Source organism: Hyaena hyaena, unplaced genomic scaffold (assembly GCF_003009895.1).
Source record: "Hyaena hyaena isolate Hyena2069 unplaced genomic scaffold, ASM300989v1 scaffold_931, whole genome shotgun sequence".
Taxonomy (NCBI): Eukaryota; Metazoa; Chordata; class Mammalia; order Carnivora; family Hyaenidae; genus Hyaena; species Hyaena hyaena.
This window is the reverse complement of record NW_024081564.1, coordinates 571,917-593,213: the sequence shown is the minus strand read 5'-3', so window position 1 is coordinate 593,213 and position 21,297 is coordinate 571,917.

The window sequence follows — 21,297 nt, the reverse complement described above, 5'->3', positions numbered from 1 at the left end:
CCCGCAGCGAGGTCCTCCCCCCGCAGCGACGTCCTCCCCCCGCAGCGTCGTCCTCCCTCCGCAGCCACGTCCTCCCTCCGCAGAGGCCGCCTGGAACCCCAGTGCCTCCCGGGGGGGGGAGACAGGCCTCCTGACACCCCGGGGCCGCCGGCTGAGAACCGGGGTGACCCCGCGCCGCCCTGTCCCCGGGGTGGGGGCCCCCGTGTGTGAGCAGGGCCGGGCCCCACCGGGTGTGCGCCTGGGGTCCGCCCCGCGGAGCTGGAACTCTGCTGGGGGGTTTTCCGCCTTATCCTTTGTCGCTTTCGGCCTGAGACCCCCGCCGGGCAGGGCCCTGGGCCCACGCTTGCCCAGGGCGGCCTGGCTCTGCCCACGGCTCTGGGTCGGGGAAGACAGAGGCGCTCTCTCTAGCTGCTGCGCGCCCCCGGCGTCCCCACCTGAGCCACCCCCGTGTCCCGTATCTCTGGGTACCCCTGCCCGTCACCCACCTGCACGGTGGCTTCCCACGGCTGCGCACTCGCAGCAGCAGGCTGGTGGGCCACGGGCTGAGCCACGGAAACTCCTCCTTTCACAGGCTGCCAGCCACGAGCACCACGGGCAGGGGGCAGGGCCGCCTCCAGACTCGGGGTCTCCCCTCCTCCCTTCCCACCACCCAGAGAGGGGTGTGAGCCTCTCTGCAGTCAGCGCTGTCTGTGGGACCCAGGGCCCAGCACTGGGAGGGCACCAGAGCTCTCTGGAACCTTCTGGAAGCCGGTAACTGGCTGGGGCGGTAGGATCCTATCTCTACACGCCCAGCATTCTCTGTGGAGGAACCCACGTGTGCCGTTGGCCACACAGCTGAGCAAACTTTGGAACAACTCTCCCTGATCCGCTCGAAAGCCGGTGAGCGCTGGGAAGGTCGGAGTGCACACCCCGCCCTCGGCCCCCCGGGCTCAGATCTGCCCGCGACGGCCAAGTGCTCTCGGTGCTCCTGACCCGGGGGCCCACGCTTTCCAGCGGGAAATGCCTCTCAGGGCCTGGGGGGCTTTGAGCTTCGGGCCCCGGGCCCCAGACCAGAGGAGAGGCTGGTGCGGGGCTGGGGGCATGGGCGACCCCCGGTGGGACCCAACGGCTGCATCCGGCCGGGCACGGTCGTCTCTGTGAGCCGCCAGGCTCGGGAGAAAACACGGGCAGCAGGCCCGTCTGGAGAAGCGAGCGAGGCGAGACCTCGGTAAGAGTCAGAGTCGCCTGTGATTAATACGCTCTCTCATTCAGTACCATGTCCGGGGGTGACCAGTAAGTGCTGCTTCGGTCACGTGGCCGCCACACAGCACCGTCCCTTCCTCCCTCCCCTCCTCCTCCCTCCCTCCCCTCCCCCTCCTCCCCACACCTCCTCCTCTCGTCCCCTGCTCCCTTCCTCTTCCCTCCCTTTCTTTCTTTTTTCCTGGGTACTTGTTCTGAGTTAGGAAGGCAAGGGGAGGAGAAAAGGCACAAAGTAATAGTGGCCCTGGACACAGCTGGCCCCTCCTGGGCCCCACCACACCCCCTCCCCGCCTCCCCCTATTTCCCGGAGTGGAAATAAGTGCTCGTGGGGCCAGATCCCAAAACACTCTGGGCCCTCGTTAGCCACGTGGCCACCCTGGGTGACGGGCTGTCCCTTCCCTGCGGCTTCTTCCTCCCTCGCGCTTGCTCTCTGGGCAGAGCGGGGGGGGGGGGCCTCAGCCATGGTGACCCCCGCCCGCCGGGGTCCCTGCCCGTCTGGTCCGAAGCCTGCTTCCTCCCGCAGCTGTCAGCCTGATGGCGGTCGTCTGCTTTCCCCAAATATCTGCTCTCTTTGAAGCGCCGGACGCCGTGAGCAACCCCCTCGGGCGTGGGTGGCTGGGCGTGCCTGCTCGGGCAGCCACAGACCTGGGCCGTCGGTGGGCGTCAGCCCGGGGGGGATGTCCTGCTCCCTTGCCTGGTGGGGCCTGAGGTGGCCTCCAGCGTCCCCGAGGCCTTCCTCCGGATGTCCCAGTGGCACGGGTGACCCCCATCCTCACAGATGACGGACACGGGTCCCCGTGCACACGTCTGTGCCACATGCCCAGTGAATGCAGGTTCAGAGGCTCACGGCAGGGGGCCCTCCCTGGAGCTGCGTCAGCACAGCCCGGGGCGCACAGGCCCCCGCTCTGCTGCAGGGGATAAAACCGGGGGGGGGGGGGGGGGGGGGGGGGGGGGGGGGGGGGGGAGCACGCAGGCGCACAGGCCCCTCCCAGATAGAACACGGGCCTTCCTGAGGTGTCTCGAGTGCAGCCCCCAGGGAGCGGGTGACGTTACTGATGTGAAAACTAAAGGACGCTCCGACGCCGGGTGCAGGACAGCCAAGTGCTGGCAGGAGACGCTTGGGCCCACGGTGCCCCTGGGGACCTGGTGGCAGGAGACACTCGTGCCCACGGTGCCCCTGGGGACCTGGTGGCAGGAGACACTCGTGCCCATGGTGCCCCTGGGGACCTGGTGGCAGGAGACGCTCGTGCCCACGGTGCCTCCTGGGGACCTGGTGGCAGGAGACACTCGTGCCCACGGTGCCTCCTGGGGACCTGGTGGCTGTGGGGTGACAGCCTCAGTGTTGTTCGGGGAAAAGCACTCGGTCTAAGGGCCCGGCCTCTGGCGGCTGCGCCCCCGCTGCCTGGCCTTCCAGGCCCCGCGTCTGCAGCCGAGCCGGCAAGGCCCGACCCCGCCGGGAGCGCGTGTGTGCGGGGCTGGCTGCCGGCCTCCTCCCCACCAGCTGCACAGAGGCGAGCGCTGTCAGGCCGACTCTTGTAAATATTTACCCACTGTCCGGGCTGCAGGGCTGTTGCCACATCACAGAACAATCTAGAAAACAAGGTGGCAAGTTCCAGAAAATTAAGTGTCAAGAGGTGGCCCAGAGTGCAGGCATCTGAAGGAGGCCTGGCTTGGGCCCCTACCTCCTGGCTGCAGGGGAGTGACGGATGGGGAGGGGGCTGCCCTGGCAGGGATGCACCCCGTGGGGGGGGGTGGCGGGTGCTGAGCAGACTCGGCCCCAGCTGCAGCCCTGGTGGCCTGGAGGCCTCCCTGCTACCCCGGCTGCGTCCTGGCCAGCGTCCCCTTCCGAGCAGGAGTCATGGAGGTCAGCTGCCCCCACGCTGGGACGCACGAGCCCTCAGGCACCGCCCCTGAGGGGAAAGGGGAGTAGGGCCTGGAAGCGCAGCTCTGGTGGGAGAGGACGCGGGATGGGACACGGGATGGGACACGGAGAGGACACGGGACAGGACACGGGAGAGGACACTGGAGGGGACACGGGATGGGACACGGGACAGGACACGGAGAGGACACGGGACAGGACACGGGAGAGGACACTGGAGGGGACACGGGATGGGACACAGGACGGGACACGGAGAGGACACGGGACAGGACACGGGACAGGACATGGGACAGGACACAGGATGGGACATGGGATAGGACACAGGACAGGACACGGAGAGGACACTGGAGGGGACACGGGACAGGACACAGAGAGGACACGGGACAGGACACGGGAGAGGACACTGGAGGGGACACAGGATGGGACACGGGATAGGACATGGGACAGGACACGGGACAGGACACAGGACACGACACGGGACAGGACACGGAGGGGACACGGGACAGGAAACGAGAGAGGACACTGGAGAGGACACAGGACAGGACACGGGACAGGACATGGGACAGGACACTGGAGAGGACACGGGACAGGACACGGGAGAGGACACAGGACAGGACACGGAGAGGACACTGGAGGGGACACGGGACAGGACACGGGACAGGACATGGGACAGGACACAGGATGGGACATGGGATAGGACACAGGACAGGACACGGAGAGGACACTGGAGGGGACACGGGACAGGACACAGAGAGGACACGGGACAGGACACGGGAGAGGACACTGGAGGGGACACAGGATGGGACACGGGATAGGACATGGGACAGGACACGGGACAGGACACAGGACACGACACGGGACAGGACACGGAGGGGACACGGGACAGGACACGGGACAGGACACGGGACAGGACACTTGAGAGGACACGGGACAGGACATGGAGAGGACACAGGACAGGACACGGGACAGGACACGGGAGGGGACACAGGATGGGACACGGGATAGGACACAGAGAAGACACAGAGGGGACAGGGGATGGGACACAGGACAGGACACGGGACAGGACACAGAGAGGATACGGGACAGGACACAGGAGAGGACACTGGAGGGGACACAGGACGGGACACAGGATAGGACACGGGACAGGACACAGAGGGGACACGGGACAGGACACAGGACGGGACACGGAGAGGACACGGGACAGGACATGGAGAGGACACTGGAGGGGACACGGGACAGGACACGGAGAGGACACTGGAGAGGACACAGGACGGGACACAGGATAGGACACGGGACAGGACACAGAGGGGACACAGGACGGGACACGGAGAGGACACTGGAGAGGACACAGGACAGGACACGGAGAGGACACGGGAGAGGGCACGGGCACTTGGCTGGGAGGTCGTCCTTGTGGGGTCCAGGAAATCCCCGTCCTTCAGGACCTGTAATGAGAGACTGGTGGTGGCGGTGTGTGTGCACACGGGTGTGTGAGTGTGCACCTGTGTGTTTGCACATGTGTGTGCGTGGGCACATGGGTGTAGGAGTGTATGTGTACGCATTGTGACCGTGTGTGCACACGTGTGCATGTACCTGAGCACGCACGTGTGCCTAGCACAACACCAGGGCCCTGGAACCTGGAGAGAGGACGGCGTGTGACGGGCCCCGAGCGGGCGGCGGAGCAGAGGGCGGCTGTCTGGAAGGAATCGGGGTTCCCGAGAGGTCAGCGGGGGGCCTGGGCGGATCTGGGGGAACCGGGCCTCCCTTCTGCCCTGGAACCTGGAGCCAGCCCCTGGGGCCACCGAGGCCCCAGCTTCGGCCAGCCTCCCCTTCGCACTGCGCAGGGCAGGCGCCTCCGGGCCTTGTTTTCTCCTAAGCCCGAAATAGTTCCTTTGAAAACATCGCTCAATTCCCAGGCCTCGGAGCTGCTGACACCGTGTCCGGAGAGGGCCTGATTCTCGAAGAGAAGAGCAGGGTGCTCCCTCTTCTGGCCTCAGCATCTAGAAGCCTCCAGAATCGGCCAGCAGAGGAGGCCGGGCCAGGCAAGCACGTCCGTGTGCCTGGCTGTCCAGTCTGTGTTTCGGGCTCCTCGGAGCAGGATGAATTGACCTTGAAGACCTGACCCCACGTGGCCCCCCCCCCCCGTCGTGGCCACTCTGGCCCTCCCACCCGCCCAGGCCTTTCTCCCTCCTGCGGGCCCGGAGAGCAGCAGGGGCTGCAGAGGGAGGCCTGACGTTCCTGTCGCTGTGACTGCTCTGCTCACCTCACCCCTGTTCTGTAAATGCATAGTTGCACGTAACAACCAGCCGAAAAAGAACTATGACAAAAATCTATTAATCTCAGTTTCTATGAGATCAACTTTGTCTCAATCAGGCCTTCCACAAAAGGTGCAGACTGAGGCAAACCTCTATGGCGACATATAAGATTTGTGCAACTCAGCCCTTTTCATTCATTAAGTCCATTTAACAGCCTTACTCACGGCACTTCTGTCTGAGTCATGAACCGTAGTTGGCCTGGAATGTAAATGGATGTAAGTGTCCAGTTTAGGAAAGTTCTTTCCTATGAAAGACAAGGGTCGGCCCGCTGGGTCCCACGATGCCCCCGCCAGTGTGCTTGGTCACCTGTGAAATGCGCCTCATCTAAGCCGTCTTTCCAGGGTCTGAGGCAGAGGCCCTCCTGGCTCCGCCTGCGGCACGCGCCGTATAACAGAACCTGACCCCTCCTGAAGCATCCGTCCAGGCGGGTATGCTCTGCGCACGGCCTGGCCGCCATGAGCGCCGTTCTTGGAGATGGTCTGCATTTTGTGACAGAGCGAAAGGGCACGTGCAGCCCCCTGGGGCCGTCCTGGCTCCACCACATCCCTCCAGGCACCGCTGGCCCTGGCGTGCGGCCTGGGGCTGTGCACCCCTCTGGGCCTCAGTCTCCTCAAGTGTCAAGAGAGAAAAGGCCCAAATCTGTTGGGCAGGCTTGTAGTGAGTGTCATTGCTAACATCCAGGCCCAGCATGCCCTGTGGTCGAGACCAAGTCTTGGAGGAAAGATCAAGATGCTGGGATCACGACCCTAAGTGCTCTGAAGAGCTGGCTCTGCATAAGCCCCAGGCAGGGCTCCATGTTAGATTGCGGTGTACACATGTCTACAGCGTATACCACACGCGTGTCCTGTGCTCTGAGTGTTAGCTTGCACACACGTGGGCGCCACCCCCGTCTCGGCTGCCTCCTCTCACACTCGAGTGTGTGCACACCTGGACACACTCACCCGAGCAGGCAGGCGTTCAGAGCGGGGAGCCAGGCACTGACCCCGTGAGGTTAGTCTCTGCAGAGATGAGCCCGCATCCGGGCGCACAGGCAGGCAGGCCATCTGGGCAGGCACTGTTGTCCTGAGACTTCCACCCAGGCTGGCTTCCTCCAGCTGCCGGAAGCTTCCAGACTGAGGAAGCAGGAACCTGGTCCCTCACTGTGCTGTAGACGCACCCTCAAGTAAACGTTGGCACACAGCAGTTTCTGGGAAAGTGTTGGCATAGGGACCAGGTTTGAGGGTTACAAACAAGTCCCTGCAATATTTCCTGTGCTCACCCACCTTCATTCCCCTGCCAACCACGGCCAATGCAGAGCCTTCGCCTCCACCCTTCGAGAAGCCGGTGGAAGAGGAGGGGGTCTGGGCAAAGTAGAGGGGAGGCAGTGTCTGCAGCAGACAACAGGCTGTGTTCTCTTTCTTCTGAGTACTTGCGTGACCTTCAGGGGCCATCCACAGATCTGTTCCCATTGTCTTTCAAGTCACACCCTCGTTGGCATCTGTAGTAGAAAAGCTCCTCTGATCCCCGTCCTCCGGGCTCTGTGGCTCTTTCTCCACCAGCGCAGACTGGCCTGCCTTGTCTTTCCCATTAGAATGTGTGTTCTGAGGGTAAAGAAGTTCCCCACTGAGTCTTCAGCAGCAAGCGCTGCTCATAGTAAGTGCTCCGTAAATATGTGTGGGGTGGATAGATGGCTGTATAGATGGGGAGATGGACGTATGACGGGTAGATGGATGTATGGATGGGTAGGTGGACATAGGACTGGATAGATGGCCAAATGGATGGGTAGGTGGACCTATGGTGGGTAGATGGGTGTATATATGGGTAGGTGGACATAGGGATGGATAGTTGTATGGATGGACAGATAACGGATAGATGGACGGATAGGTGGACCTAGGGATGGATAGAGGGGGAGAAAAACAAGATGCAGTTGGTTTTTGTGCTGGTTCAGCGACGGCACAGGCGTGAGGTCTATACTGCAGACCGTGGCAGGCAGGTTCTTTGTCCTCCCAAGCAGTTTTGAGGTGAGCCATCCCAGTCTCCACGGAGCCCGTCAGGGCCCCAGCTCTGTGGCGCACACGATGGAGAATGCGTGGGGCCGGCCTCAGGCTCTGCGCATTTGTGCCTGCACAGCCTCCCTGGACCCGTGATCATTGTCGTGTGTCTTCCCACAGAACCTGTGCAGCATTCCTGTCCTGCTGAAGGCTGAGCTCCAGGGAGACCCGAATCTCCCTGCGGCGGACTCAAGGGAAGCCGCGCACGCCGCAGCGGTCATCGGTGTGCGGGAACTGCCAGCCGTACACGCCCCCAGCACTCGCGGGCAGAGGAACGGCGCCTCGATGCGGCCGCTGCCCCCTCTACCTGCCAACGCTTTGGGGCCCACCTCCCGAGACACACGGTGTCTGAGACTCAGTGCCCGTGGCAGCAGGGTGCCGAGGCCCCAGCCTCCCCACCGGACACTTGGCCGGACTCGGCAGGAGGGCTGGCGCCTGCGGATTCTGCTGTCTGGGGTGGAGATGGCCCCACCGCCGTCCCGGGGCCTCGCGGGCTGGCCGGGGCAGCGTGCCCTCAGGGCGGGACTCCGATTCTGATGTTCAATGTGCTCCTCCAGATGGGGTTTTACCGACTCTCACACGAACGCACTGACAGGACAGAGAGACCGGACCCCGTGCCCTGCAGCGAGCCTGGCCCTCTCTCGTCTCTCGGTGCGACTTCCCTCCGGACTTGCCCCCACGTGCTGGGTGGCAGGAGCACCCTCAGCCGCCGGAGCCTGGGCGCCAGCTCCTCCTCCCCCTCGCCCGCCCCCGCGCCTCCAGCGCTGCGCGGAGTTCACCCAGCATCCGCGGGGAGCCGGCGCTGGGCCCGGGGCTCGGGGCCCCACCCCTGCACACGGCAGCCTAGGAGGCTAAATATAAAACAGACGGCCACACATCCAGATGCATGATTGCACGTCGCCTTCCCTGCCCTGAAGGCCAAGTATAGGTTTTGTCACAGGAGGGCCCAATTTCGGGTTGGGGCTGGGCAGGCCTTCGCGAAGAGAGATATTTACGGACACCCGAAGTGTTAGCAAGCGTGTGGGGGGAACGGAGGCCTGAACGTCCCGGGCGAGGGACAGTTGTACCGAAGGGCCTCGAAGCAGGAATAGTTCTGAGAATTACACCTCAAGCCTAATGGGGGTCCGACGGGTGTGCGGCGAGCCCGGTGGCCGTGAGGCTGGGCACCCTGACCTCTTGGTTGGCCCTGGGGAGCAGCCTTGGTGAGGGAGTGGGGGGCTGGCACCCAAGGGCTGGCCAGCACTGGCAGGGGGACCGTCTTCGCCTGGGGTGGGAGGGTGAGGTCCGCTGACCCCCCGCTGAAAGGCTCCCTGTGGGCCCTGCCAGCCTGTCCTGTCCTTGAGGCCCCTGGGCTTTGGTGTCCCTAGTGCACCCCTGTCGGTACCCAGGGCCACCGAGTCTGTCATCCCCATGGCATCACTGCTCCGCCTGCAGCCTCACACCCCTGCTGCTGCAGTCACATGTCACCGTGTCACCGCTGGTCTCAGCTCCTGCCTCGTCACCTCGCACGGCATCTCGCTGCAGTGACCTAGGCTGGGACGTGCCCCGGAAGGCTAAACACCCTTCCCCAGCCCCTGAGGCCCTGGGGTGCGAGGTGAGGCCTGTGAGGTCCTTCGTGTCCGGCTCCTTCCACGGGAAGTGACTGTCAGCCCCGGGACTCTCTCCGGTTCCCCGCACTCCAGATGAACCCTTACCCTCACCATCTGGCTCCCCTCTGGTCCTGGCTGCTGGGTCTTAGGGGCCCACCTCCCCCTTCCCTGGGCTCAGCGCCTGCAAACATGGCGAGGACCCAGGCACTTGCTGCATCCTGCCAGCCACCTGCAAGCTCACCGCCTCCCCCACTGGCCTGGGGGTTCCCTGAGGACGTGACCCGCACCTCCTCTTGGTCACCTCTACCCCATACCACCTGTGCAGTGGCGGGGGTCGCAAAAAAGGAAAAAAGAAGATGGCGGAGCAGCATGGAAGTTCTTGGCTTTCGCGTCCCCAAAACACAGCCAGCTCCTTGCCAAACCATCCTGCGCACTAGAAAACTGATCTGAGGATTAACAACAATCTGCATAACTTCAGCCACAGAGCTCGCAGGCGCCGGGGAGAGGCGACCTGGGGAGGGAGAGGCCGCGGAGGGGATGGAGCTATATTTGCACAGAGAGGACGGGGACGGGGCGGCGGGGAGGGGCGGGGAGTGCGGAAAAGCATTGCCCACAGAAGCAGCTGGAGAGAAAGAGAAAGAGTGGAAACACCCACAAGAGTCTGAACAAGCAGGGTGAAGGGAGAGGGTTTTCTTTAGGGGAAAAGAAGAATTTTGGGAGAAAAAGTGACTCTCCTGTCGGGCTCTGCAGGCGCAGTAGGGCGTTCTCGTGAGTCACAGCGTCCTGGGCTCCGTGACGCCGGGTCACAGGGCGCACAGCGCTGAGCTAAGTGGATGTAATCCGAGGAAAACAGGGCACTGGGTCTCTGAGGGAATTTCCTAAAAACCCCAAATCGGTAAGAACTGGCTGCCCTTTCAGGGAACTGTGCGACTCCTTCTTGGCAACACGGCTCTCAGACTTCCCGGGCGGCGCTCCATCTGCTGCGGACCTCAGCCTGGCCCGCCAGGGAGCCGGGTTTGCTAGAAACCTCGGCCTGCCCTCCAGCACACTCATAAGGAAAAAGGCCTTTATGTTTCGGTTTGCCACGATCTAACCAACCTTTGTTTTGTGGACAGCATTTTGTATAATTAATGCTCCCTGCATGTGTGGTGTGGGGTGTAGAGCGCTCTGCACTGTCCCCACGATCCCTCTCAGGAGCCCGTGGCCAGGGACTGTCATCACCACAGTGTCATCGACGAGAAAACTGAAGCCAGGCAGGAGCCGGCTGACTTGCCCTTGGCCACAGTCGGCAGACACTAGCGCCACAGTTCAAACTCAGGCGTCTGATCCACAATTAACTACTTAGCCGCGATTCTGTGCTGTCAGATTTTTTATTGGTTTCTGTCAGGGTTGGATTTCTGCCAAGGTCCTGGAAAGAAATGTGTCGCATGTGGCCCTTCTCGTACGTCTAGAAGTTCCACTCACCTGGCGTGGAGGGACGCTCCTTCCCCCACGGCCCCCGGGGGCCTTCACGCAGGGCCCACCGGGGTGTGCGGTCGCTCCCCGCAGCCCCCTCACCGCTCTGAGGAGAGGGAGGAGGAGGCAGGCAGTGGGGGCACCCGTGCGGAAGGTTCCCGGGAACCTGGGCCCACCCGGGCTGTCCTTACCGCCCGCCCACCTCCCAGGTCCCTGGGGACAAGGGGCCCCTGACACGCAGACAGTGACGCTATTTCTGACCAGAGCCGAGTCTTCCTTCCACCAGGCCAGACACACGCTTATGACCGAAGGCTGTCTCAGATCCTGTCTGTATCGGCCGCATCAGAAATACTCCTCCGCAGATGCCCGGTGGGGGGGCACTGTCGTCCTGTTACTCGGGAAGGAGCTGTGCCGTCCCCCACAGTCACTGGGGGGCGGGGAGGATCCTTCCTTCCTGGCCTGAGGAGGGCTGACTCGAGTGGCTACGTAGATTCCTATCGCCGTTCGCGGCCCAGACCGTTCATGCTAGGGTGTGTCCCCGAGTCCTGTGAACGCTCGTGGGATGTGCCAGCCCCGTCCCTGTGCACATGGGTGATGTCATCGCCAGGAATGACAGTGGCCGCTGCTGGCCCGGCCCTTCCGAGGGCCGGTCTTCTCACATCCCGGCTTCCTGCTCTCTGCGCCAGCAGCAGGGCGCTGTCGTAGACTGTGCTCACACGCACCGCCAAGTAAGCAGGGGCCACCGTCACCGCAAGGTGTTGCCTCTTCTCTCCCCGTTGGCAGGACAAGTGTGTTGTTTGTCTGTCCGCCAGCAGCAGATTAGGAAGGCTCTTTGGGGAGACGGTGGAAGGGAGCGGCTTCCTCCGTCAGGAGAGCCTCCGGTGCAGCCAGAGGGCCTCGCCCGCTGCCCTGTGACCCCTCCTGCCCACTGACGACCTTCCTGGTGTGCCTGTGCGTCCTTGAGAACAGGTCCCGCGTCACCCTGGAGCGGGTGGGGAAGGCCACACCCTCTCCGGGGGGTGTGCAGGCCCCACGTTGGACGGCTGTCCCTGCTGGCGTGGGGAGGGGGTCCCAGAATGGATGTGACATTCCTTATTCCTTCTCTTAGACGCTCCTTTGGCAAAGTGACCCCTGGGCACAGCTCAGAGGGCTTGGGGTCTCAGGTCAGTGCAGAAGCGCCTCTGGGCAGAGGCCCCGGCCCAGCCCCCTTCTCTGCTGCAGTTTCCACGGGGCTGTGAAGAAGGGATCGTGTGAATTGCTGCGTAGAAGCTGCTGGTGCGTGCGGCCCGGGGCTGGTGTGTCTCCCTCAGAGGGACTTGCTGACGGAAGGAACCCTTTTCAGTTTCCCGCCTCCCTCCTTCCTCGTCTGTGTCTCATCCCTTCCTCTTCCTCTCGTCCCCTCCCCCCTCCCCTCCCCCAACTTTTACCTCCTCCCTGCTCCCTCCCTCTCCCCCTCCCCTCACGCAGCCCTGCCCCCCTCAGGTCAGCGATGACTAAGGAGGGTCGGGAGGCGGCCACCCTCTGGGAGTGGGTTGGTATTCGGCAGCGCTGCAGGAAGCTGAAGAGGTTCCCACCCCAGCCGGCAGGGCCCATTCTGACTCCCAGAATTCCAGAACCTTCTCTTATTTCATTAGAAACGTACCAGATGTGGGAGCAAACTGTGAATCGCACCCAGCCTCGATTCCCTGTTACCGGCTTCTCTGTCTTGGCAACCCTCCCTTCCCAGGAACGTCAATCTTCTCTACCCCAAGCTCAGTCAGTACCCCCAGGCTCAGTCAGTACCTTCCGGGAGGCTCCCAGCAGCTGTGACTTTCTCACGCAGGTCTTCCGGGCTCAGCTCGTGAAACCCTCAACATTCCAACAAGCTAAAAATATGCCTGGCCGAACCCTCATCCCAGGGGGGCAATTGACGAGCCCTTGGCCGTGCCTCACGGTGGACACACGCAGTGGTCTGATTAATGCGGGGGGCGGCATGCGTCGGGGTCCCGTACCTCGGTAATACCACAGCTGTGAGTTTCCCTCAAGGGTTCCCAGGAAGGCGACAGCGAGAACTCAAGCCCCTTACACCCCTTGCACCACGCTCTCCAGACGAGCAAGCCGCAGGCCCGGGAAAGACACGTGGGGAGACAAATCTGCTAAGAAAAGGCTTGTCTGGCGCGTCCGTGGTGTTGAGGGCAGGACGCCTGCTGGCCGGAAGCCACACAGAGAACAGTGTGACGCACGTTATGCTTGGAGTAGACGAACATCGCGGGCTGGCTCTCCTGGGTTTTACGCGCACCAGCCTCCTTTCTAGAATACACTGCCCAGTGGTCTCCGCCCTCCCAGACCCGCCTCCCATCGCTCCAGAGCTTCCAGGCGCCCCCGCTGTGTGTCCCCTGGGACCGCCTTCCGCCTCTCCTGGTGTCTCCCTGACCCCTCCGCGCCCACACGGCCGCCAGCCCGTCATCCCCGGGCCGGGCTGTGGTCTGAGTGGCCCTGGCCCTTCTGCTGTGCGGCGCACATCAGCGCTTGCCTGTGGCCGTATGCGTGGCACACGCAGGTTAGGAGTTACGAGGCCGAGGGAAAACAGGTCCGCTCCAAGCTGCAGCTTCCCAAGCCGCAGTCAGAGAGGGATGTGGTGGTCCCAGCTTGTCATCCCTCTCCAGGCGGAGCCGCGGGGGCGGGGATGGGCTCTGGCGTCGGGTTGTGTCCAGAAACCCTTTGAGAGATTTCTAGGGTAACTGGGTGGACGATTACCAACAACATCTATTTTGGGCATAAACCCTTGCTGCTTAGTTACAAGAGTGAAGATGCTTCTTGAAGAACAAAACAAACAGAGCGGCCTCAGCGTCTGTCCAGTCAGTCCCGGGTGGCTGGCCTTTGTCACGTGAACGCCCAGGCAGCCCTCCAGGGTTTCACCTGAAGCCTCCCCTTCCTGTGGGGCTGTTGTTCCACAGAAATGCCAACCTGGAGGATCCCAGGCGGCCAGGGGATCCTGACTCGGGGACGTGTTTGTGACCATCTGCTTGTCATACATGTAAAATTTTTATTTCTAAAATTACGCAGGGGTGCACAAGACCAGCGGTTTCTTGCAGTTCCCTGGTCCTGGTGGCCAACGGGCACTTCCTGTCAGTGCCCACACCTCAACCCGGCCTCGCCTGGGCGCCCTGCTGTCGGGCAGAGAGTGTTTCCTTCCCGTCGTCTCTAAGGCGCGGGGCTTCCTCGCTGCGTGGGCTCCTTACGTCTTGTGAAAACAGCATGAGCAACGGGAGGACACAGCAGCCTTGCTGGGGGCCACCCAGGCAGAAGCATTTTCCTGCAAAATGTTAGGTTTGCGTGTTTTACAGCCGTGCTCTGCATGAGGGAGGGCGGGCTGCAGGTGTTTGGTCGCAGAAAGACGTCTGTTGGTCAGGAGGGTCTGGAAGAATTTCAGCCTCGCCTCCTGCGGGAAATCCTCCAGGAAGACCTCGGTATTGGCGGCTGCTCCCAGCTCACAAGGCGGTTCTCGCCCAGGTCCTCGGCCTCAGCACTACGGACGGGGCGGGGTTGCCGCTCACTCCGTGGGGTCGCTGTCCTGGGCACTGCAGGGTGGTGAGAGGCACTCATTTCACCCAGCTGGAATGTCCAGACCTTTGCAAGTGTCCTCTGAGAGCAGCCGGTCCCGTCTCAGGTGGGGGTTCCCAACCTTCCACCAGGGCCTCTGGCCATGGCCTGGGTGATGAGGTCGGCTCCCGTGGTGCCGAGAAGCTGGAAGACGGGGCCGGAGAAACACAAGTCTGCACTGGTCCAACCTTGATGGCGTCCCCACCATGCTTGGTGCCTGGGTCCTTGGCCGTGGGCTGAGAGCCACCGTCCCCGCTCAGCTGTACAGCGGAAGTCCCTCCATCCAGAAGTGTCCTTGCCCCTGGGGGTTCTGCCCCACGGAGATTCATCCCCGGCACAGGAACGACATCGCTGGCTCCCAAGCTTCCCCAAAGGCCGGGGATGCCACGAAGATCCCAAGACATCTGCAGTCTCTCAGCACAATGTCTAACTCACTCACGGAGTTGGCTAGATTTTCCCTTTGTTTCTGCGTCTGGCGATGCTTGGAAACTCAGAGCCTGAGACAATCATGCGGAGGTGACCAGCCAAAGGAAGTTCTGTGGAGGTGGCAGTTTATCAGGTAGAAGTCCTGAGGTCCCCCGGTGGACAACAGGGAGCAGACCTTTGAGGAGAGGCAGCGAGCAGCCGGCTGACACACGGTCCACTGTGCCCAGACACATCCATTTCAGAAGTACTGAGCTTTTATTTTATTTACTACTACACTGCCTGTGTGCCTTTTAAAGTGGTGAGTCCCTTGAAGACAGGAATAATTTTTCATGAAATATATCCAGTACCTATTATCGGCATCAATAATTTCTTTGACTGTGGTAAAAAAATTGCACAGTATAAAATTTACCATCTTAAACGTTTCCAAGTGTACACTTCAGTGGTGTTAAGTACATTTACCTCGTTGTGTGACCAAACTCCAGAACTTTCTTATCTGGTGGAACTGAAACTTTGTCCCCTTGAACAGCTGCCCAGTCCCCTTGCCCCCAGCCCCTGGCAATCACTGCTCTACTTTCGGATTCAACAAACGTGACTAACCTGGGTTCCTCCTGGGTGTGGGATCATATAGTATTTGTTTTTCACATCTATGTGTGAATGATTTATTTCACTTAGCATGACGTTCTCAAAGTCTATCCGTGTTGTAGTATAGCACAGAATTTCCTTCCTTCTTAATATTCCTGAATAATATTCCAATGTGCAGATAGACCACGTTGTCTACACCAGAGGACATTGGGTGACTCCCGTGGTTTACCTACTGTGAGTAACACTGCTGTGAGCATGGTGTGCAAATACCTTCTTGAGAGCCCGCTTTCATTTATGTTGGGTACGTGTCTAGCAGTGAAATTGCTGGATCTTATAGCAATTTTATGTTTAATTTTTTGAGAAACAGCCATACTGTTTTCCAAAGCAGGTACCCTGTTTTACATCCCCTCCAGCAGTGCACAGGGCTCCAAATTCTCTGCATCCTCAGCAACTCCCATTACCTCCTGAACGTCTGATAGTGATCCTCCCCACGGGCATGAGGTGACATCATACCGTGGCTTTGACCTGCATTTCCCTGATGATGAGCCAGAGATGTTGGGCATCTTTTCACATGCTTGTGGGCCACTTCGGTGTCTTCTTTGCAGAAACGTCTATTCAGGTCTTTTGTCCATTTTTTTTTTTTTAAGTTTATTTATTTTGGAGAGAGAGAGAGAGTGGGGGAGGGGCAGAGAGAGACAGTGAGAGAGAGAGAGAATTCTGCTGTCAGCACAGAGCCTAACTTGGGTCTCGATCCCATGATCTGGAGATCATGACCTTAGCCCAAATCAAGAATTGGACACTTATGGACTGAACTACCCAGGCGCCCCCTGGTTTGTCCATTTTTAAATAAAGTTATCTGTTTTGTTGTTGTAGGGTTGTGGGCACTCTTGCACGTTCCGGAGACCAACCCTTCACTAGATCCACGGTTTGCAAGCGTCTTCTCCCATTTGTTGCATTCTTTCAATTTTCCGCACCTCACTGAGTGACAGTGCCCCATGATGCACAGCCGCTTTAATTTTGATAAAATCCAACTTAACTATTTTTAACTTTTGTGGTCTGTGCTTTTGGTATCAAATCCAGTAAATTCTCACCGAACGCAGTGCTTTTTGGCCTATGTTTTCTTCTAAGAGTTTTATACTTTCGGGTCTTATTTTTAGGTCTTTAATCCATTGAGTTAACTTTTGTAGGTGGACGTAGTGTGGACCCACCTTCATTCTCTGCACTTGGTGGCCTGGTTTTCCCGACTCTCCCCACGGAGCAGTCTTGGTGCCTTTGCTGAAGGTCATGAGGTCACGAGGGCTTTGGCTCGAGGCCTCTTGCGCTGTGCTCGTTTGCACCAGGGCCGCACTGTTTTGATTACTGCAGCTTTGTAGTAAGTTCTGAAATCAGGAAGTGTGAGTCCTCTGGTGTTCTTTTTCGCCATTGTTTTAGTTCTTTGGGGTTCCTTGAGACTCTACATGGATTTGGGGATGGATTTTTCTTTTTACACAAAAAGTTACCATTGAGATTTTGCTAGAGATTGCATTAAATCTATAGGTTGCTTTGGGTAGTAATGACACTGAAATAATGTTAGTTTTTCAGATCCATGAACACCGATGGCTTTCCATCTATTTAGATTATATCTTTTCTTCCTTTGAGCGAACTTTTACAGTTTGCAGTGTCCAAGTCTTTTTCCTCCTAGGCTAAGTTTATACCTAGGTAGTTTATTCCTTTGTGATGATATCGTAGATGGATGTTTTTATTTATTTCCTTTTCAAATTGTTTATTAGTTTGGAAACACAACTGTTTTTTTGCGTGTTGATTTCATATCCCACAACTCTGCTGGATACATTGGTTAGTTCTGACTTTGCTGTGGGACAGGCATTCGATAATTCTTAAACAAACATATTTGCAACGGTCTCGTGGGAAGTAACAGGAGACAATAGGTATTGAACACTTAAATGCCAAGCCCTTTTCTACCATTTCTAGCCTGATACTATATATATAAGCTTTCTCCCTTTTAAGATCGACATTATCTTTTCAAGTGTCCAAATAGCCCAGGTCACAGAGTGCGTAGGAACCAGAGCGGGGGTGTTCGCCTGATCCCTTTGCAGGCAGAGCCATGCTCTGCGTTAATGAATAAATGGATCATGACACAAATTCAGTCATGTGTTTCTTTTGTTGTTGTCGTTGTTGTTTTGTTTTTGTTATTATTCCTTTTGATTTATACAGAATCCCCTCAACACATCTTTAACCACCATCTGGAGCTTTAGTTAAAAGACATTTAAAAAGTCCTTTCAAAATATTCTCTGTGTAACCCCCAAAGGACACCCCACTGGATCAATTGATGCTTCATCTGCTTTTAATGCTGTAACATAAATAAAAGTTAATATGCTGTAGCGTGCCACAGAAGGCCGAGGCAAAGACAAATGATTCACAGGCTGTGTAGGCCCGCAGGGAGGGGGGCGCTCTGCCCAGCAGGCTCTGCTCCAGGAAGAGGCCCGGTGGTCCGGTGGCGGCCGAGAGGAGGCCCTGTTCGTTGGCCAGGGACCGTCATTGCAAGGATGGCAGCGCACGGGGGAGGCTCTGGAGGGAATAGTTCCTTCCTCAGGAAGCATTAGCTTCTCCTCCAGAGCAGGGCCTGGGGCGCCCAGCCCATAGGCCCCCTCCTGCCCTTCACCTGCACGTCTGCCTGTGCCGAGCCCACGCTCCAGTCCTGCCACTGCTGGGCCTCCCACCGAGGAGCAGGTGACGGCAGCTCTTTGGTCCTCATTTCCGACCCAGCTTTTGAAGGACATGGGCTGTTGTCTTAGAGGGCCGGGAGCCCCACGGCCCGGGATGCACGCTCTCCCACTGGCCCTGGCCAACCCCATGGGGCCTCCCTCCTCTTGGGGGGGCAGTGAGGGTGGTCAGGGTGGCAGAATTCCTCTTGGAGGCTGATGCCCGATGGGCAACTCCAGCCTGGCCCCTCACTGGGAGCCCACAGCCCACAGCCCACAGAGGCTTTATCGCTCTCTCCTGCCAGGGACCCTGACTGAGGCCTCTAACAAAGGACCCACATCAAATCATTTTGTCCATTTTAACAGCCCCAAGGACATGGGGACCCAGCCTGGGAGCAGTAGAGAGGGAAAACCGGGGGATGGGGTCCCCAAGAGTGGAGGCCGGTCAGGGCAGCACCCAGAGCTCAGGGCCTGTGGAGGAACAAGGTCGCAGCTGAGATACCCACAGCCTGGCCCTTCCCACGTGGCCCATACCCACAGCCTCACCCCTTCCCATGTGGCCCATACCCACAGCCTCGGCCCTTCTCGTGTGGTTGATACCCACAGCCTTGCCCCTTCCTGTGTAGCTGATACCCATAGCCTGGCCTCTTCCCTCATGGCCAATATCCACAGCCTCACCCCCTCCCACCTGTCTGATACCCATAGCCTCATCCCATCCTGCGTGACCCATACTCACAGCCTCGTCCCCTTCCCAAGTGGCCAATACACACAGCCTGGCCCCCTTCCTTCATGGCTGATACCCACTGCCTCACCCCTTCCCATGTGGTCAATACCCACAGCCTCACCATTTCCCACGTGGCCAATACACATAGCCTCGCCCCTTCCCATGTGGCCATCCTTGGGCTAGAAGGACCAATGTCTGCTCTGTTTTTCTCAAGAAGAGGTTGATGGAGTCTGGGGAGCCATAGCCTTAGGATGGAGCCTGACCAGGAACCACCCTTGGGCTCTGCCCATGCCCAGACCTCTCACTGTTGGCCCTCAGTGTCAGGGAGAGACAGGCAAATCTGGGACCAAGACCCAGAGTGGCAGAGTCCACGGGAGGCACAGAACTCTACAGTTTATATGAGCCCCAGTTCCACTTCCATTCCCAGCAGCTCACCTTGCACCAACAGCTCAGCCCGAGATATTGACACCTGTCATTGGGTCACCCACCCCACAGCCTTACCCCAGGATCCCTGCACGCAGCCTGGAACCCCCAGACTTCGGGAGAGGCTGCTCCCCCAGCTGTGTGATCAGGGCCCGAGGGTCTGGCTCTTCCCTCAACCCCACGTCACTCCCTTTCTAGTGCCAATGAGACTGGGAGCCCACGGGGGGTCCAGCCCACTCCCCATCGCCGCTCTGCCCAGAGAGCACCACCTTGTGTCCTGGGCTGACTCCCACCCTGCCGCCTCTGGGGGCTCTCCGTTTGCTCCGCGAGCCATCGGGAACAGTGCTTCCTGGCTGTGTCCCGCCTCCCAGAGAAACTGTGACAGGGCTCCTGCGTAAGGCTCCCAGGACTCCAGCACCAGTTCCCGTGGGGACCTCCCCGTGTAGACAGAGGAGAGCCATGAGCTTGTGTGTGCAGGCAGGATCGAGGGAGCTGGGCACGGAGACGCGGGCCCCAGGGTGCCCGGGGCAGGATGTGCCGCTGGGGCTGAATCTGAGCTCAGGAACCGAGGGGACACCCTGGTGAGAGGAGGGGTGTCCTGATGAGAGGAGGGGACGCCCTGGTGAGAAGAAGGGGGCGCCCTGGTGAGAGGGCTCACGAGGAGCACGCGGCGTCGGGAGGCCCAGCACAGGCCGCCAAGCCGCACTGTCGTCGAGGGGTGCCGGTCCTGCGGCGGAAGGACAGGCCGAGCTCCGTTTGGAGCTAAATCGGCCTCTGTGCGCAGCAGCTCCGGGCCACGCCAGCTGAGCTGGGCAGGTGACCCGGACAAAAGGCCTGGCTCACGGACAGAGTGCAGAGCCCCACGTGACCGGGCGGCAGGACCGTCAGAGCCTCAGCAACAAAAGCTAACTCAGAGGCTGAACCAAGAGCCTCCGTTCGGAGGTCGGGCGGCCTTTAGAAACGGGCTTCCTGGACCACGTCCCTCTGCACGGCCTCCGCATCAAAGATGCCTTTGTCACCACCTCTCTGCTGCGCGGCCCGCCTGCCAAATCCGCCCGCTGCCATGGAGACGCAGCGCCCGCCGGCTCTTCCCGCGGGAGGCCTCCGGCCTGGGCCGCAGGGAAATGAGACAGTCCCCGTAAATGCTATCTCGGAAGACTTGGACAAACAGCTAAATGTCGCCGGGGCAATTAGCGTCCTCGGCAACCGCGTCCTACGGCCCCTGCTGCGTCTCTGAGCCGTGGGGCGCCTTGTGTGTCAGGTGGGGCAGGGCTCTCCTTTCACCTCCACCTGCTGCTGTCACCGGCTGAGCAAAACTGCACTCTCGGTGGCCCCTTGAAGCTGAGCACGTCCCAGGGCCGCGAGGGCAGCTGAGTGGCAGCTGGCGGGCCAGCCCGTGGCCTTCCCACATCTGTAAGAGGGGCCGGGACCCTTAGGTGGACTGGACAAGAGGGGGCATGTTCTGGCTGAGAGCAAACCGGAAACTTCTAGGCCTGCCTCACGCACGGTGTCAGGTGCAGAAGGAGACACGGGGACCCCGTGCTGTTCGGAAGGGTCTGTGCCACGACCCACGGGGTGACTGTCCTCAGAGTCTGTTGTTTCTGACTCAGGTGTTCGGTTTCAGTGACCGTGCGGTGATGGTCTGTTGGCTGTTACATGTGGGCCACGCCGTGTGGTGCTGTGGCCACGCTCCTGTTTGCATGAGGCCACATTATTTGGCTGACTACAGAGGATCGCCGTGGATGTTTCTTTGTTCTGTCCCGGGAGCTGGCACAAAGATCCCGTGCAGCCCCCCGTTGCACACATGTGTGAACAGCCACGCACGTCTGGCGTCTGCATGACAGAAGCCTTGAGGAGCTTTGCACAGTGGGGCCACCGGGTCTGCAGTCTGCTCAGGAGGCGGCACTGCCTGTGTCCTTGAGGTGGAGCTCACAGGGTGCTGGACGGCGGAGGTCAGGGTGGTCGCGCAGGGACGTGGTCTCTGCACATGGCTGCTCTGTGGGCTGAGAGGCCAGGGGGCGAGGACAGGTTGTCCACGGCAACACGTGGCCTGGCTCTATCTGTTTCCTGCCACTCCTTCTGCTAAGGAGGCACTGAGCCACATCTGAGCTGGTGGGCGGGAACGTGGTTGGCACCCAGGACCGCCACAGGAACCGGACAGCTGGGCCACAGGCTCCACAGCAAGCTTGCTTCACGTGGAGCGGGTTTGGTGGGCAGGGCCCCAGACCCTCCTGCTGCTTCAGAAGAAAGCGCGGCCTGAGCCGCACGTACGAAGGGCAGCGGTGTGTGCCCAGGGCCCCGCGGCGGAGTCCCGGCCTGAGTCCAGGGCCTGCTTGGCCTGCTCTCTGGGGAAGGCG